At 38.4% G+C, this 15346-nt stretch overlaps 1 protein-coding gene across 8 annotated transcripts in view; it reads right to left on the bottom strand.

The window, feature by feature from the left end:
* trappc9 (trafficking protein particle complex subunit 9) overlaps positions 1-15346 on the bottom strand; it is a 551561-nt gene that overhangs the window by 355257 nt on the left and 180958 nt on the right. The gene's annotated exons all lie outside the window — the stretch shown is intronic.

The raw sequence follows: 15346 nt of genomic DNA, 5'->3' as shown, positions 1-15346 counted from the left end.
ACCTACCAAATGGTGAAAGGCCTTGATAAAGTGGATATGGAGAGGACATTTCCTGTGGTGGGAGAGTCTAAGACATGAGGACACAGCTTCAGAATAGAGGGGCATACTTTTAGAATGGAGACAAAGAAGAATTTCTTTAGCCAGAGAGTGGTGAACCTGTAGAATTCTTTGCCAGAGGCAGCTGTGGAGCCCGTTTTTAATATATATTTAAGGCAGATGTTAATATATTTTTGATTAGTCAGAGCAAGAAGGGATACAGAAGATTGGGGAACAAGAGGAAAAATGGATGAAATGGTGGAGCAGGCTCGATGGGTCAAATGGCCTAATTCTGCTTCTATATTTTATGGTCTATTTTTAAGTGAAACGTTAATTTATCCAAATTAAATCTATTTGAAAAGTTTTATCATTTTCAGTAATTTATGAAAAGTGCAAAGTAATAGAAATAGTGTTTTAAAGATTGCATAGTACTTTTGTCAATTTTATAAACAGGAAGGATTGCATCTACTTAATACACACTTTTTAAAAAATCAAAGGATTTAAATATCAAGTTTAATAAGCCATATGGTTACTGGGGATTCAATATAGATAAAGAAATATCAACTTCTTTCTCAAAGACAAAGTGGCATGCCATGAAGATCTGCACAAAGAAACACCATTCACAAATTGAACATTAATCAAAACACTTTTCAGCCACCTTTAAAAGGTGGGCACCATTGTAATACAGAAATGCGGAAGTCATTTTGAAACACAAGTACTACTGAAATGAAAGAAATGTAGTAGTTGTTTTCAATGTAGTCAGGTCCCAAATAACAGTGAAATAATCACACAACAAGATAATTCCACAGTAGTAGCAAAGGGAGATCAATGGCACCAAAAACAAAACATGGGAGAAATCTCTTACTCCTCTTTGAAATAGTCCGAAGGAATATCTTAACTCACCTCAGGACCTTGAGTTAATGACTCATCTGAAAGATAGTACTATTTTGTACATGCTTCAGATTTGCATTCAAGGTTCTAAAATAGGACAAATACTTATCCATTCAGTGACAGGAGTGCAAGCATCAAATCACTGAACTCAATCATGGGTTTGGTCATTTATGTCTGTCCAAATTATAGAACAGTTTCAGCTTAAATGTTGAAATAAAAATGCTGGAAGGGAGTTCAAGAATCTTCAGGGAAGTTTTAAGTATTTGCCTTTTGTGAGTAAAAAGAACCAGCTTCTACTTCTACTCTGCACCCATTAAGATCATTGCATGAATTTTGTGAGAGACAAAAAGATGCTTGTAAAAGTAGATTCAGGAATCAAAACCCAACTGGATGAATGGAAGGCAGAAAAGAAGGAGTCAATGGAGATATAAAAATGGAAAATTCATCAGAATATGTTGGTTGAAGAACTCAAGAAGCGAGATCTGATCACAAAGGAATTAATAAGAGAATACGCCAGTGAAATAAATGTACCTTCCCAATATCAAGATGCACATCCTAGAAATAAGAAAAAGGAATAAAAGGAGGATGACATAAGTGCTATAGAAATGAGAGCGGATAAACGAGACCTAATTTCAAAAAAATCAGCAAATTCGAAGGTACTCATAAGAAACTAGAAGAAAAAGGCAAGGAAAACACAAATTGAAAAACAGAGAAGAGACAGAGAAAAAGAACATGAGCAAGAAAGAGAAAGACATAAAAGAGAGAAGGAACACGAGAAAGAAAATGACTGGGATAAAGAGAGAAAGAAGCTGGGACCAAAAAAGGAAGGATTGAAATAGATCTCAAAACTTTATTTAGGCACACCTGTTCATTAAAGCAATCAGACAATCATGTGGCAGCAATTCAATGCATAAAAGCATGCAGACATGGTCAAAAGGTTCAATTGTTATTCAGTCCAAACATCAGAATGGAGAAGAAATGTGATCTAAGTCATACTGACTGTTTTGAATAACATGAGGTGCAGTAACATGCAGAAGAGTACCTCTGAATGCTCAACACGAACTTTGAAGAAGATGGGCTACAACAGCAGAAGGCCATACCAGGTTCCACTCCTGTGGCCACTTTAGAAGGTACATATATTCCTGTACCAAATAAAGTAGCCACTGAATGTATATGCACATTAGGAGCAAGGTAGTAGCTAGTGAAAGGGGAGGAAAGTGGAGGGAATTTCTGCCTGGAGTCAGAAGAAATGGGCAAAGTCCCAAATGAGTACTTTGCATGTTAAATACCTCACACAAGCATGTAAACAATATACAACCATGTACATGCATTCAAACCATTTCACATTTTTGAGCACCATTTAAAATCTGTTATAAACGTTATAATTGTACTCCTGCTGTATTGCGCTACAACTCTATAACCATTATATACTGTGCATCAGAGACAATGCTCTCTTTCAAATTTGGCAGAGAAATTATTTAATGCAAGTCACAGCTCCCATCATCACTTCAACAAATTCTTTAAAAGCATTTTTTTAAACAAGTAATAAGATGCAATCATCTGGCAGTGTCATGCATCCGAGACAATGCTCAACGTACCATGCCAAACTGTAATTTGTTATTCCAAATAGAAATCCCTGTACTTGGTTTTGGGCTGAGATCATGACATAAGTAAGTTTCTAAAATTAATACTGATATACAGAAAAAAACAATTTTTTTAATGTTTCAGACATCCACCACATTTGAAAACACACCTAACAACTGCTAAGCTTTCAGACAGATCACGAATGAACCCCAATGTATTAAGACTCCCAAAGAGAAGAATGTAGCTTTGTGCATCAGATTGTACTCATCAACACCTTAACTCACTGGTCTTGCATTCAAGTTTAGGAATTAGGAACAATGAACCTCTGTAGTTAGCTCATCTTTTGGCGCTATATAATATGGTAAAGAATAATTTGCACTTCAATTTCAGCTTTTCAAGATGACTGGCATTACTTTATGTCTAAATTTTGATTGCTTTATTAAATTACTGTTGGGGAAGAAGCCATTTTTAGAAAAAACATACAGTATAGATATTGCATTACAAGTACAGTAGTCTTACATGTCTCATCACGTTATATCATTGAATTAATTTTAGTCACAATGTTATTAGAGTTTTTGATTGTAAAATTATGCGGAAGCCAATTAACACCAGATTTTGGAAAACAATCCATTTAGTCTCACAAGCAGTTGAGGCACAGGAAGATATTTAATTAGTCTAATTCACAAAGAGTTATTTGCATTGGACTGGCTCCAAATCAAAAGTCTACAGATTTTCACAATCATTGTACTACTCTGCAGATTAATTTGGCAAACTGGAGAAGCTACAACAGAACTACATTCACTCTAAACAGCAAAATTAGTACACTTCAGCAGACAGAGTGGTCAGCAGCACTGGGGCTCCACAGTGGACTGTCCTGTCTCCCTTTCTTTGTCCTGTCTCCCTTTGTCTTTGTTCCAGGGACGTTGGGATCTGTTTCGAAGGGACGGTCTACATCTGAACTGGAGGGGTACTAACATTCTTGCAGGAATGTTTGCCAGTGCTGCTCGGGGGGGGGGGGTTTAAACTAGATGTGCAAGGGGCAGGGATCCAGCATACGAAAGAAGATGATATGATGAAGGATAAGGGATAGGTGGGGAATATACGTTTCCCAAATATTAATTGTGTAAAGAAGAAAGGTGAGGCAGAACATGTGTTGGAAAAGTTACATGTACAGAGGGTTGGTCAGAAGGAGCATGGGGTTAAATGTGTAGAAGGTTTGGGTGATCTTGAGAAGGTCATCAAAATTCAAGGTGCAATTAGCCCGATGGAAGTTCAAGGAGCTGGGTTAGGTACAATAGACAGTGTTTTAAGCAAAGAAAGGAGGAATGGGCTAAGAATTCTATACTTGAATGCGCGTAGTGTCAGAAATAAGACAGATGAGCTTGAAGCTCAGATGAAAATGGGGAACTACGATATTGTTGGGATAACGGAGACATGGCTGCAAGGGGATCAGGCCTGGGAATTGAGTGTACCAGGGTATACGTGCTATCGTAGAGACAGAAATATGGGAAGAGAGGGTGGGGTGGCCCTGTTGGTGAGGAATGAGACTCAGTCCTTAGCAAGGGGTGACTTAGGAACAGGGGAAGTAGAGTCTGTGTGGATTAAGCTGAGGAACAGTAAGGGTAAAAAGACCCTAATGGGTGTTGTGTACAGGCCCCAAACAGTAGCGTAGATATTGGGTACAAGTTGATTAGGGAGTTAACATTGGCATGTGCTAAAGGTAATGCAGTCGTTATGGGAGATTTCAACATGCAGGTGAACTGGGAGAATCAGGAAGGTGCTGGACCACAGGATAGGGAGTTTGTGGAGTGTCTAAGGGATGTATTTTTGGAACTGCTTGTGCTTGAGCCAACCAGGAACGAGGCTATTTTGGACTTGGTGATGTGTAATGAACAGGAATTGATAAGTGATCTTGAAGTTAAGGAGCCATTAGGAAGTAGTGATCATAACATGATAAGTTTTTATCTACAATTTGAGAGGGATAAGGGCAGATCAGAGGTGTCAGTGTTGCAATTAAATAAAGGAGACTACGGAGCCATGATGGAAGAGCTGGCCGAAGTTAAATGAGCGGATGCCCTGGCAGGAAAGACAGTGGATCAGCAGTGGCAGATATTCTTGGGGATAATACAAAAGATGCAAAAGCAGTTCATTCCAATGAGAAGGAAGGATTCAAAGAGGGGGAAGGGGCCACAGTGGTTGACAAAGGAAGTCAGAGATTGTATAGCATTAAAGAAAAAGAAGAATGACAGGGCTAAGATGAGTGGGAATACAGATGATTGGGAAAGTTTTAAGGAACAGCAGATCTTAACTAAAAAAGCAATACGGAGAGAAAAAATTAGGTATGAGCTCAGTCTAGCCAGGAATATAAAAGGGGATAGCAAAAGCTTTTTTAGCTATGTGAAGAGAAAGAAGATGGTTAAGAACAATGTTGGCCCCTTGAAGAATGAATTGGGAGAAATTGTTATGGGAAACAGGGAAATGGCAACAGAATTTAATGCGTACTTTAAATCTGTCTTCACCAGGGAGGACACAAGCAATCTCCCAGATGTATGGATGGGCCAGGGTCATAAGATATCAGAGGAATTCAGACAGATTGACATTAGGAAAGAAACTGTGATGAGTAGACTGATAGGGCTAAAGGCTAATAAATCCCCGGGTCCAGATGGTCTGTATCCGAGGGTTCTAAAAGAGGTGGCTCAGGAAATTGCAGATGCATTGGTAATCATTTTCCAATGTTCCTTAGATTCAGGATCAGTTCCTGAAGATTGGAGAGTGGCTAATGTTATCCCACTTTTCAAGAAGGAAGGGAAGGAGAAAACGGAGAACTATCACCCTTAGCCTAACATCAGTCGTGGGGAAGATGCTTGAGTCCATTATTAATGATGAAATAGTGGCATATCTTGATGGCAGTAATAGGATTAGGCCGAGCCAGGAATGGATTTACCAAGGGCAAATCATGCTTGACTAATCTGTTGGGAGTTTTTTGAGGGTGTAACAAGGATGTTAGACAAGGGTAAGCCAGTGGATGTAGTGTACCTAGATTTTCAGAAGGCATTCGATAAGGTGCCACATAGGAGATTGGTGAGTAAAATCAGAGCTCATGGCATTGGGGGCAGGGTTTCAACATGGATAGAAAACTGGTTGGCAGATAGAAAGCAAAGGGTAGCAGTGAATGGGTGTTTCTCGGACTGGCTGGAGGTGACTAGTGGGGTACCACAGGGCTCTGTATTGGGACCACAGCTCTTTACGATTTATGTCAACGATTTAGATGAGGGCATTGAAAACTATATCAGCAAGTTTGCTGACGATACTAAACTGGGTGGCAGTGTGACATGTGAAGAGGACATTAGGGGAATACAGGGAGACTTGGATAGGCTGGGTGAGTGGGCAGATACTTGGCAGATGTCATTCAATATGAATAAATGTGAAGTTATCCACTTTGGAAGCAGGAACAAGAGGGCAGAGTATTGTCTGAACGGTGTAGAGTTAGGTAAGGGAGAAATACAAAGAGACCTAGGAGTCCTAGTTCACCAGTCAATGAAGGTGAATGAGCAAGTGCAACAGGCAGTGAAGAGGGCAAATGGAATGCTGGCCTTTATTCCAAGGGGATTTGAGTACAAGAGCAAGGATGTCCTTTTGCATTTGTACAGGGCCCTGGTGAGACCACACCTGGAATATTGTGTACAGTTTTGGTCTCCAGGTTTAAGGAAGGACATTCTGGCAATTCAGGAAGTGCAGCGTAGATTTACTAGGTTGATTCCTGGGATGGCAGGGCTGTCTTACGCAGAGAGATTGGAGAGATTGGGCTTGTACACACTGGAATTGAGGAGATTGAGAGGGGATCTGATTGAAACGTTTAATATAATTAAAGGATTTGATAGGATTGAGGCAGGAAATATGTTCCAGATGTTGGGAGAGTCCAGTACCAGAGGGCATGGATTGAGAATAAGAGGTCAGTTATTTAAAACAGAGTTGAGGAAGAGCTTCTTCTCCCAGAGAGTTGTGGAGGTGTGGAATGCACTGCCTCGAAAGATGGTGGAGGCCAATTCTCTGGATGCTTTCAAGAAGAAGCTAGATAGATATCTGATGGATAGGGGAATCAAGGGATATGGGGACAAGGCAGGGACTGGGTATTGATAGTGAATGATCAGCCATGATCTCAGAATGGCGGTGCAGACTCGAGGGGCCGAATGGTCTACTTCTGCACCTATTGTCTATTTCTCTTCACCATCTACATCACAGACTTCAACTACAACACAGAGTCTTGCCACCTTCAGAAGTTTTCGGATGACTCTGCCATAGTTGGATGCATCAGCAAGGGAGATGAGGCGGAGTACAGGGCTACGGTGGGAAACTTTGTCACATGGTGTGAGCAGAATCATCTGCAGCTTAATGTGAAAAAGACTAAGGAGCTGGTGATGGACCTGAGGAGGGCTAAGGCACTGGTGACCCCTGTTTCCATCCAAGGGGTCAGTGTGGACATGGTGGAGGATTACAAATACCTGGGGATATGAATTGACAATAAACTGGACTGGTCAAAGAACACTGAGTATGTCTACAAGAACGGTCAGAGTCTCCTGAGGAGACTGAGGTCCTTTAACATCTGCCAAATGATGCTAAGGATGTTCTACGAGTCTGTGGTGGCCAGTGCTATCATGTTTGCTGTTGTGTGCTGGGGCAGCAGGCTGAGGGTAGCAGACACCAACAGGATCAACAAACTCATTTGTAAGGCCAGTGATGTTGTGGGGGTGGAATTGGACTCTTTGACGGTGGTGTCTGAAAAGAGGATGCTATCCAAGTTGCATGCCATCTATGTCTCCCATCCACTCCATAATGTATTGGTTAGGCACAGGAGTTCGTTCAGCCAGAGACTCATTCCACCGAGATGCAACACTGAGTGTCATAGGAAGTCATTCCTGCCTGTGGCCATCAAACTTTACAACTCCTCCCTCGGAGTGTCAGACACCCTGAGCCAATAGGCTGGTCCTGGGCTTATTTCCACTTGGAATAATTTACTTATTATTATTTAATTATTTATGGTTTTATATTGCTATATTTCTACACTATTGATGCGACTATTGGTTGGTGCGACTGTAACAAAACCCAATTTCCCTTGGGATCAATAAAGTATGTCTGATTTTGATTCTGTCTGAGAAAGGACGGGTAAGGGGAGAAATGTGGTAGTGGGGTCCAAGCGCAGACTGTATCGACATAACAGAGTCCAGCTCTTAGAGCAAGGAACGACCCAATGTTTGGATGATTTTAAATGACAGGCCAGATTGATTGAAAAGGCAGGGTGTTGGGACCACAGGCAAGGTTAGGATGGCTCTGCTCGCTGCTGTGCGACAGTTACTCTGCTCTGTACTGCAATGAGGCTGAGGCCCTTCTCCGGACCTTGTGTCTGCGGATTCTGCAACATTTACTCTGCTATGTGCTAAACTGAGGCTGTGACTGTAGGCCTGCGCTGGGCTCTGTGTCTGAGAACTCACTTTCATTATAAATGTAATTTACTTACTTGTAGTATCTTTCTCTCTCTCTGCACAATGGGTGTTTGTCAGTCTTTTTTTTAAATGAACTATTTTGAGGTTCTTATTATGTGGTTGCCTCCAAGGAGACTAATTCCAAGGTTATATGTCAGAATCAGAATCAGGTTTATTATCACCGGCATGTGATGTGAAATTTGTTAACCTAGCAGCAGCAGTTCAATGCAGTATATAATATTGCAGAGAAAAGAATAATAATAAATAAAAGTAATAATAAAAAATAAGTTCTCATATAAGTCCAATCTGTGATAGATGTCATTCTGAAGCAGCTTCTTTGACTCATGTTTTGGTCTTGCCCTCTTTAGGAAAAATATTGGAAAGATATTTTTGATACTATTTCTACAGTTTTGTATGTTGATTTACAACCTCATCCTATTACTGCAATTTTTAGTCTACCAATGAGGATTTACCCTCCTCAGCTTGTCGGATGATTGCATTTGTTACTTTACTGGCTCGAAGATCCATTTTATTGAACTGGAAAGAGATTAACCCTCCGACTGCATCTCAATGGTTTTCCCAAACCATATCTTGTTTAAACTTAGAAAAAATTAGAAGTGGTACTGTTGATTCCTCGGTTAAATTTGAAGAAACTTGGAGGCAATTTATTCAATATTTTCATAGAATGCAATTTAACCTTTTCTGGTTCCTTTGTATTAACCTTAAATATAGGTAGAGGAGCGGAGTTGACGACATTAGTAAATGTATCCAATGTAATAAAATCAGCCCAGCTTTCTTTAGTTTAGTTTAGTTTAACTTGTTTTTGATTTTTCAATTTGGGGTTTCTTTTTCTTTTTTTTAAATCTTTTTATTTCTTTATATCATGTTTATATTAAGAGCTTGGGAGGTCAACTATATTGGTGTTACTTATATCAACATGTGTTGATTACCAATAATGTCATCCCACTCTCTTTAGACTATTATGACTGCTATGTATACATGTTTAAAACTTAATAAAAAGATTGAAAAAGAAAGAAAAATAAGTAAAACAATCAATCACTGTATACATATATTGAATAGATGAAAAAATGTGCAAAAACAGAAATACTGTATATTAAAAAAAAGTGAGGTAGTGTCCAAAGCTTCAAAGTCCACTCAGGAATTGGATGGCAGAGAGGAAAAAGCTGTTCCTGAATCACTGAGTGTGTGCCTTCAGGCTTCTGTACCTCCTACCTGATGGTAACAGTGAGAAAAGGGCATGCCCTGGGAGCTGCAGGTGCTTAATAATGGACACTGTCTCTCTGAGACACCACTCCTTGAAGATGTCCTAGGTAATTTGTAGGCTAGTACACAAGATGGAGCTGACTAGATTTATTACCCTCTGCAGCTTCTTTCAGTTCTTTCCAGTAGCCCCTCTGGTAGGTTCTTTCCATTAGCCCCTCCATACCAGACACTGATGCAGCCTGTCAGAATGCTCTACACAGTGCATTTGTTGACACGCCAAATCTCTTCAAACTCCAAATAAAGTATAGTCGCTGTCTTGCCTTCTTTATAACTACATCAATATGGGACTAGGTTAGATCCTCAGAGATCTTGACATCTGGGAATTTGAAAATGCCCACTTCTGATCCCTCTATAAGGACTGTTCGTCTTGCCCTTCCTGCAGTCTATAATCAGCTCTTTCATCTTACTGACATTGAGTGCCAGGTTATTGCAGCGGCACCACTCCACTAGTTGGCATATCTCACTCCTGTACGCCCTTTTGTCATCACCTAAGATTCTACAAACAATGATTGTATTGTCAGCAAATTTATAGATGGTATTTAAGCTATGCCTAGCCACACAGTCATTTGTATATAGAGAGTAAAGCAGTGGGCTAAGCACACACCCCTGAGGTGCGTCAGTATTGATCGTTAGCGAGGAGATGTATTATCACCAATCCGCACACACTGTGGTCTTCCGGTTAGGAAGTCGAGGATCCAATTGCAGAGGGAGGTACATACTTTGATAAATGATCTTTGGGATACCAGTTTGAATTCATAAAATTTACTATGAACAAAAAAGTGTTTGTATTGCAAATGTTTACTCCATTTAAATTTTAAAAATGATACTCCAGAAATTGGCCTGCACTTCAGTTGATTTCCCAGAATGCATCTTCCTACAACCAGCAGAGTAACAAGTAGTACCATTACACAGATAACAGTCTCTATAAAGTTAAAATTGGTATGACTCAGTATTCACTTTGAATTATTACAGCAGTTTCATCTGCATACAATTAATTTTAAATATTAAAATCATGCATCATCTATGACTAAGTTAGTTATATTTTATACAGTACAAATATTACTAAGGTAAATAATGGGCTGTTTGTCCTATTTGTTAAAAGAAGCAACTTAATAAAAGTTAATAAAGGTAGATCTCAGAAATTCAAATATTCTTTGGTGTACCTTAAATTTCACCACTATAATTACAAACTTCAATTTTTCAACTGTCATTTGTGAAGATGAGTCACATGAATGCATAACCACTTGAATATTGTTCATGGCATAATATTATTAGATAACTTAGCCACAGCATCTTCATCTTTCTTGATCAGGTAGTCCTGCGATTAAGTTACTGAACAAGCTTCAAAGGAACTGAATTATTTATCCCAAGGTAAGAACCTGAAACAAGTCACAGTACTAGGGAATCTAAAAGTCAACCAATTAAATAAGTTCAGAACAAATAGTTTCATTAATTGTGACCATAAAATTTCCACACAACTGTAAACCCCCATCTATTTCACTAACAGACTTAGGGAATGAAATTTGCTCATTCAAGACACCAGACTTAACACCATATTGATTCTGACCTACCCCTTGAAATGGCCTATCAAGCCTTCAGTTCAATAATTATAAACATTAAAAATATATTTTCCAGCAATGACCACATCTTTGAGAAATAGCCATACTTTCCTGTTAAATTATCTCATAATGAACAATAATTATGTAGCTGTCAAGCCAAAGCTATATTTATTAAATAAACAATTATGCTTTAATAAGTGAGAACACATCTTGCAGCATTCCTAATTGGAGAAACATTCATTACTCATGAAATTATTTTTTGTATTTTTTCAAATTTAGAATAGTCCTTATGCATCAACAACAATCAACAAACTCGCTGCCCATCAACTACATCTGAAAAAGAGCATCCTTTTTAACAAAATACTTATGACACTCAGCTCAACCCGAGGACTACCAACTTCCTTCATGACTTAGTTGTATTTAAACTACATGATCACTTGATTGGCAGTTAGTACCAGAAAGAATAAAGTTCTCTCTAATTCAATATACGGCATGTTAAAAATGGCAACATTCTCTCTGTAAACAAACTAGATACATAACCATGACCCTACCCCTCTCCTCTCTCACTGGCTAAAACTGAACACAAAATTGTTTGGAAACTTTGCATTGTAATAAGCCCATAAGAACATTTTGGATCTTAAATTCACACAATAAAAGTGATAATTTCAACTTCTAACACAAAACAACTACACTGCTATAATACACATCTATGGCTTTCATCAACTTTGTATCCATTTATTAGCTGGTTAATAGATACAAATAAAAAGAGCATTTTACGTTGGGAGTAGGAAATATGAAATTGCAAGTAAATGGGCTGCTTTCAAAATATTTAATTCAATGAATTTTATTCCCAATTGCTCTTTAAGTTAACCTGATGGCTATCCTATTCATGGTTTAACTTAAAACATCAAAACTCACTATGGACCACAATTCCAACATTTCAGGTACACTGAAGGAATAGTGCAGGCTGAACAGTTTAGGGGTTTGTCCACAATTACAGAAATATTTCTCCTAATGCAGTTATGAAATTCATTGTTGATACCACGTATTTCCCATTGTCATCAATAACAAGCATAAAATGATTGCCATTTTAATGCAACTTCCACGACTTCCAATGGAGAAATACTTAAACAATATTTTTAACATGCAGAAACATTAAAAGGAACAGATAGTGAAATACAAGGATATAATTACAGTAACTTCCTTCCAAGCATTGTAATTAACTTGCCAACACATTATTCCAATTAATCCTTTCCATCTCCACAGCATAGTTTTGTAAATGTTCATGGGACAACAGCACAAAGTCATATTTGAAGATTTTATCTGAATAAAGATGTTCATCTATAATTCTAAGTATTGTGCACTAATTCAAAATAATCATAGATAACTAGTTACTATATTGTGTGACAAATAAGTCAATTAGCCAAATTGATCTATCATTTTATATTTTGATATTATTCTGCTACATGTTTATCTAGTTTTCAATGCATCTATACGTGAGCCTGCTTGGTCTTATTTTGTAAGTATAACTTCACAATTCTGCTATGATACAAAAAATTTTTTGTTTAAAATTATTATTCAATAGCCATGGCAGCGTAAGGGCTATTACAGCTCAGGATGGCGAAATCAGAGTTCAATTCTGTCGTCATCTGTAAACAAGTTTGTGCATTCCTTCGCATGTGCGCGTGTGTTTCCTCCGTGTACTCCAGTTTCCACCACAGTCCAAAGACATTGGTTAGGATGTTAATTGGTTATTGTAAATTATCCCACAATTCGACTAAGGTTAAATTGATAGGTTGCTGAATAGTGCAGCTCAAATAGCCTGTTCCACACTGTATCTATAAATAAATATATAAGTTGATTGAGGAGCTACTAACGCACAAATGAAAAAATAAGAAAATTCAGAATGGCATTGGGCTTTTATACAGTAGCTCAAGACAAAGTGCATGAAACATTAAAACTTGTTAATGGTAGATGACAATTCAGTATCATCTACATATATATGCATGAATATAAATAAATATCTTCCAAATTGCATTTTTTAAAAATTAGATGGAAGTCATAGCATCATGACCGTAAATCACAAGACTCAGCGGGAGACCTTAACAGCTAGCAAAAACACAATATTTAAAGGCAGAGATTTATGGGTCAACTGAGATTTATAATTAGATCAATGGAAATCTATTTGCACATCTTCAACTCCTGATGCAAGCCTACTTTAACGTCTGAAAAAATTGACAGCTTCCGCAATTATTCCAGTCAGACTTTGAACAATTTGTGATGCTATTACATTGGCTTAACAAAAAAATACAGGCCTTGAGGTTATGTTGGTACTAAACTGAACTCATGGCTGTAAAACCTCAAGAAAATCCCCTTAAATGTGTGTCTCCTACAATAAGAGAGCAAGGTTGTACTTGCACAGCAATGTATCAACCCTCGGAGTACCCCTCAGCACTTGTCAACTGAATCATTGATGTACACATATGCAGTATTCATCGACTCACACTCCACTTTTAGATAGGATCTGAATTAAGTTACATTAACATGGATAGCCTGTTTACACATCAATTAGTGTTTTTGAAAATACAGGACAGCAGACCTAACTGTTCCCATTCAGGCTACGTCCACACTACACCGGATAAATCGTAACCAAAGCTTTTTCTCTTCATTTTTACCCTCCGTCCACACAAAAATGGTGTTTTCATTCCCCAAAACCGGAGCTTTTTAGAAACGCTTTCCAGGCTGGGTAGTTTTGAAAACGCCGATTCGGCAGATCAGTGTGGACGGGGTAACCGGAGAAATCTGAAAACACTGTCAGACGGCAGTGCACCATTTCATTGTTTTCCTGAACGCAACCTAACAATTTCAGAACAGATGCCAACGAGACTGAAGCCAGAAGTTAGAAATGTACTCACCAAATACTTTGACCCATAACTTACTGAATCAATAAGTATACTCACTTTGCAATGTTTTCTGTCCTTGCTTGTATGAAGGTGGTTTACCTATTAATGCAAGTACTTCTCTGACAATAGATGTGTAACAGCCTAACGTAACATTGTATGGAAATACAAGATAACACTGATGCAGACATGTTTTATACATTTAACAAGGAGCTTTATTAATGCAACAGAGTTAGTCAGTTTTTCAAAGTTTGTCGTCAGCTGGGTCATACTGCACGTGAACTCCCTGTCGGTTGCCTCCATACGCTTCAGTATTTGTTTTTATTTTACTTTCAAGTGCTCCTGCGCAAGAAGCAACAGCTACCCATTGTTTAAGTTTTTCTAGTCTGTAACTGAACAAACACGCACCATCTTTCACAGTGAGGTTCGACACCAAACATGTCACTTGTTTTCAGTGGATGTGTCCTGAGCATGTGCATTAGGAGGAGATTCGCCAAAATCTCTGTTTTAATGTGAACAGAGGTATTTTTAAAAACGCATAGTGTGGACGCCTATTGTTTTTACGCGAAACCGGTGTTTTCAAAATTATCCGGTCTACTGTGGATGTAGGCTCAGAGAATGACATGTAAATTAAGATGCTTGAATTTGACTACCTCGCTGAAGCAAACCGGTCTTTTCCCACAATGAAACAATTACTTTGCAAAGACACTTGACTAACTGCAAAATGCTTTGAAGTATCACAATGTCACAAAAGTGCATTCAAATGAGTTTTCTTTATTGTTTTAATTGGGTCACTTCCATAATCTTGGAGAACAAATCATCATCACAAGCCAACATCACTTTTGTCTCCATTCTAATGTCACTGGAAATCTCTCAGCAAGATGAACATATTTTCATTGCCTCTGAATGTGGGATTTTAAATGACATGGCAACTGACAATTTTCAGCTGTATGCAATGGAATTGGTAGTAAATTCTTTCATTTGCACTTGCACAGATAAAAATAGAAACTCAAGTTGCTGTAAGTGTCATTCTGCTCATCCATAAAAAGCAATAATAGTCTTTTACCAGTGTAATCAAGGAAGAACCAACATGACACGAACAAACAAGAGAAAATCTGGAGATGCTGGAAATCCAAGCCACACACATAAAGTACTGGAGGAACTAAGCATGGCCAGGCAGTGTCTATGGAAATAAACACGTACAAACAAGCTTTGACCACAGCATCAGCAGTATACTTTGTGTTTACTTCAGCGTCTATGGAAAATAGCATAGTTGACGTTTCAGGCCGAGACCCTTCAAGACTGGAGGGAAAGAAGTCCAGTTTTCTCCAGTCTTTTTTTCTCAAGTCCTGATGAAGGGTCTCAACCTGAAATGTCAACTATATCCTTTTCCATAGATGCTGCCTGGCCTGCTGAGTTTCCCCAGTATTTTGGCTGTCATGAACAACATTATTCTTGCTGTGGAAAATATTAATGGGTTGTAACTGACTACATTAACCATTACTACTGATGGACTCCTCTGATCATGAAAATCAATTGTGCATGTACTGTTGGCCAATATTACGTTTTCTATCTAACCACAATCATAATAAAATTTTACTTAATGATAGAC

Source organism: Hypanus sabinus, chromosome 1 (genome assembly GCF_030144855.1).
Source record: "Hypanus sabinus isolate sHypSab1 chromosome 1, sHypSab1.hap1, whole genome shotgun sequence".
Lineage (NCBI taxonomy): Eukaryota > Metazoa > Chordata > Chondrichthyes > Myliobatiformes > Dasyatidae > Hypanus > Hypanus sabinus.
This window is presented reverse-complemented; position numbering and strand designations above follow the sequence as displayed.